Raw genomic sequence first — 4,462 nt, forward strand, 5'->3', positions numbered from 1 at the left:
TTTTTGTTCTCATTAAACTTTGTTTTAATGGATCTCAAATTTCTGTGACAGATTTTTGGTCAAGTTGTTTCCATGAAAAAGTACTGATTTTCAAAACTAATAACTTAAAAACTGCCACACAAAAAACCCAAATGGTCCACAAAACATTCCCCTTTCCTTCTGAAGGTTTTACTATGCGTTGTAATCATTAACCAGTCTTTTACTATTAAACTTAAATGGCCAGTTGAGACAAACAGTTCTGAGAGTCCTCTTCCACCACTGATTAAGACTGGGGTGGCACATATTGGGGCTAACATTCATTTAGCCTTCTGAGCTTTCTGGGCACACTTAGTGACCTTGCCAGCTCCAGCTGCCTTCTAGTCCACTGCTTTGATGACACCCACAGCAACTCTGTCTCATGTCATGAACAGCAAAATGGCCCAGAGGAGGGTAGTTAGAGAAGCTCTCAACACATATGGGCTTGCCAGGAACCATGTCAACAATGGCAGCATCAACAGATTTCAAAAAATTGGGGCCATCTTCCAGCTTTTTCCCTTAACGATGATCAATCTTTTCCTTCAGTTCAGCAAATTTGCAAGCAATGTGAGCTGTGTGACAATCAAGCACAGGTATGTATAAGGCACTGATTTGGCCTGGAAGGTTCAGGATAATCACCTGAGCTGTGAATCCAGCTGCTGCTATTTGTCAGTCATTTTTGCTGTCACTAGCCACATTGCCATGATGAACATCTTTGACAGACACATTCTTGACATTGGAGCCCACAAGTCCCCAGGAAGAGCTTCACTCAAAGCTTCATGGTGCATTTCAACAGACTTTACTACATTTGTGACACTGAGTGGAGCAAAGGTGACCACCACGTCGGGTTTGAAAACACCAGTAAAACGCCAGTCTCCACTTCGCCCACATGGACAGTACCAGTACCACCAATTTTATAGACATCCTGGAGGGACAGACGCAAAGATTTGTCAGTTGGACGAGTTGGTGGCAGGATGCAATCCAGAGCTTCAAGCAGTGTGGTTCCACTGGCACTGCCATCCTTATGGGTGACTTTCCATCCCTTGAACCAAGGGATGTTAGCACTTGACTCCAGCATGTTGTCACCATTCCAACCAGAAATTGGCACAAATGGTACTGTGTCCGGGTTGTAGCCAATTTTCTTAATGTAGGTGCTGACTTCCCTAATGATTTCCTCATGTCTTTTCTGGCTATAGGGCAGCTCAGTGGAATCCATTCTGTTAACACCAACAATTAGTTGTTTAATACCCAGTGTATAAGCCAGAGGGGTATGCTCATGGGTCTGCCCATTCTGGGAGATACCTGCTTCAAATTCACCGACACCAGCAGCAACAATCAGGACAGCACAGTCAGCCTGAGATAGACCTGTAATCATGTTTTTGATAAAGTCTCTGTGTCCTGGGGCATCAATGATGGTCACATAATACTTGCTGGTGTTGAATTTCCACAGGGAGATATCAGTGGTGATTCTCATGCTCACATTCAGCTTTCAGTTTATCTAAGACCCAGTCATACTTGAAGGAGCCCTTTCCCATCTGTATCGATAATTAATCTATATCGATAGCTGTGCACAGACTGAGTTTTATTTTGGGATTCCATACACAAGCCACACTACCACAAGCCGCTTGGGGTAGATAGGAGGTTTATTGTTAACAGGGAAAGAGCTAAGGGAAATAGAAATTAAATAGTTGCAAGGGAAATAGAAAAATAGTTACATCATACCACCAGGGCCCATTTATCTAATTCAGCACCGGAATCAGAGTATCACGAGCAGTTCAGCACCGGAATCAGAGCATCACGGGCAGTTCAGCACCAGAATCTGAGCATAATGGGCATGACACAGTGGAATCTGTTGAGGAAGAGCTGCTGCTCATCCCTGCCTCCTGGGGCTTTTAAGGGTTTTCTAACAAAGGTGGCTTAGAGCCAAATGGCGTATGCATGAGCAATACACGGGACCAGCCCTGGGTCTGGCCAGGAGCTGGGGCTAGCCCATGGCACTGATTAGGACTAGTCCTTGGATCTCAGCCCAATCTCGAAGACCTTGAGAGAGCTCCACATCTTGTTCCTTACATCCCTGGAGGGTAGCCAATCCTCCAGAGAGTAAGTGCATACCTAAGTCATGAATCCAATCATATGACCCCAGGCAGGCCTTTTTCCTTCTAAATTCTCATACACCATTTCAGCAGACTCCTTCTCAAATTTCTCGATAGCTCTTTTGTCATTCCCACCACATTTGTAGATCCAATGACCAGTGGTGGTAGACTTGCCAAAATCTACATGTCCAATGACAAGGATGTTATATGTGTCTTCCTTTCCCAATTTGGGTTAGATTTAGTGGTAGTTTTCACTATACCTGTGTTCTGGTGGCAAACCCATTGTGAAAAAGCCATCCTAACCTGCTTTGTTTTGTTTTGTTTTCTTAAATTGGGGAATTGGAGGAGGGGAACATGTTGGAGAATTGGGGAAGGGAACCAGCAAAGTTGTTGTTCTTCAATCTTAGTTGTGGAGGGCGCCAGTCACCATCTGGCTGCCTGTCGTCCGCTCGTGGCCTCTAAACCTTTGGTGACAATTTTTTTGTTATTTGGGGAATTGGGGGAGGGGAACAGACAAGTTGCTGTCCTTTTGTTCTTTAGTCAAGTTGTGGAGGATGTCGCTTCAGTGGCCCATGTTGGTATTATCATTGCGCTCTTCCCAGATGAGGCAATCAGTCACCTGCCATTGGACAGCCGCTCACGGTGGCTCATGGCAGCTCACACCAGCTGCTGGGCACTCATGCTGGCTGCCAGCCAGTCACAGTAGCTCATGGCAGTCCACTGCAGCCCCAGTGAAACAAGTGGATGTCTGACGGTACAAGGTCAGGCGAGTATGGTGGGTGTGGAAACTCATGGTAACTCACGATAGCCCAGTTCCAGGTCGAGCTGTTGTTCATCATCTTTGCTGTAGAGGGTGCAGCATCACTGGCCCTCCTGTGGGATCTGAACTGGGGTCCTGCTGCTCAGAGCCGGTTCTCCCAAGCCAACTCTTAACCAATGCATCAGACAGCTAGTCCAGAATTTCCTTTTTTTATGTCTGTATAATATTATATATTATAGATTTATAAATTCATAGATCTTTGATAAGCAAAATCTGAGAGTAGTCCAGTGGTTCCTAGGGGCTGAGTGGAGGAAAAAAGGGGGAGGTGTTGTTGAAAGGGTTCAAAGTTTCAATTACGCAAGATGAATAAGTTCTGGAGAACTGTGCAGCATAGGACCTACAGTTAACAACAGTAAATATTGTATAGTTTTAGTGGTTACCAGATGGTAAGGGGGAAGGGGAGTGGTAGATGAGGGTAAATGGGGTCAAATACATGGTGACAGAAGGAGAACTGGCATCTGGGTGCTGAACACACAATGTGATATATAGATGATGTATTACAGAATTGTACACTTGAAACCTATGTTACTTTACTAACCATTGTCACCCCAATAAACTTTAATTTAAAAAATGATTGCATAGTTAAAATTTGCTAAGAAGATAAATTTTCAGCGCTCTTACTATAAAAACATTAAAATAAAAACTGGGATATGACAGATAAGTTTACGGCCTTCGTTGTTGTGATGGTTTCACAGGTTTATACTTATTTAAAACTCATTAAGTTGTTTATATAAAAAATGTGCAGCTTTTTGTATGTCACTCATACATCACGAAGGGGTTTAAAAAGTGACCTCATAGTCTCACTGAGGAGGCAGGTAAAGAACAGGAGAACAAAGTCACAAAAGAAGATAGCATAGAGTGACTGAAAATGGGGGGGCATGGTCATGTTGGACTGGAATTGTTGGGGACTCTCTCATGGAAGGGGAATAAAAAATGGATACATCAAGTATGCAATTCAGTGGAATTTACATTAAGGTTAACAAAAAAGAGTGGATCAGTGTTAATGCAATTATTGTTGACTTTAGAACAAGTGGATTGAGATATCTATTTCCAAGAAGCCAGGCTGGACAGGTTCTCATCATGCCGTATGTCTATTCCCATTTCCTTGCCCAATCACTAAGCACACAGGTGGGGTGTGCTGGCTCAGTTCAAACACAGGTGAAGGTCTGAACTGGGCTTCAGGTCCATAGTCCAGGCCACGAATAGAGACCAGAAATTCTCCAAAAAATATAGGATAAACTTAGAAGTCAGAGGAAGGTATCAACCAGAGACAGAAGCATCAAGGTCCATATATCAGGGAGAATAACTGAGAACAGCAACACTGGGGCACCCATGGATCAAGAAATGAAGTCAAGGCCATGGGCCAAGTGTATACAGCCAGGAGAAGAGGTCAAACTAAAGCAAATCAGACTAAGGTGAGGAGTCTAGAGCTGTTGTCTCAAATGTCTACTAGTGACCACAGTTCCCCTAGTGCACCACACACACACACACACACACACACACACACACACACACACACACACAAACACACACA

At 43.9% G+C, this 4,462-nt stretch overlaps 1 pseudogene; it reads right to left on the bottom strand.

Annotated features, from left to right (window-relative positions):
- Positions 1-296: 296 nt before the first annotated feature.
- On the bottom strand, positions 297-2,331 carry LOC109372645 (elongation factor 1-alpha 1-like; annotated as a pseudogene).
- Between the last annotated feature and the right edge of the window lie 2,131 nt (positions 2,332-4,462).

Source organism: Hipposideros armiger, unplaced genomic scaffold (assembly GCF_001890085.2).
Source record: "Hipposideros armiger isolate ML-2016 unplaced genomic scaffold, ASM189008v1 scaffold_652, whole genome shotgun sequence".
Classification (NCBI taxonomy): Eukaryota; Metazoa; Chordata; class Mammalia; order Chiroptera; family Hipposideridae; genus Hipposideros; species Hipposideros armiger.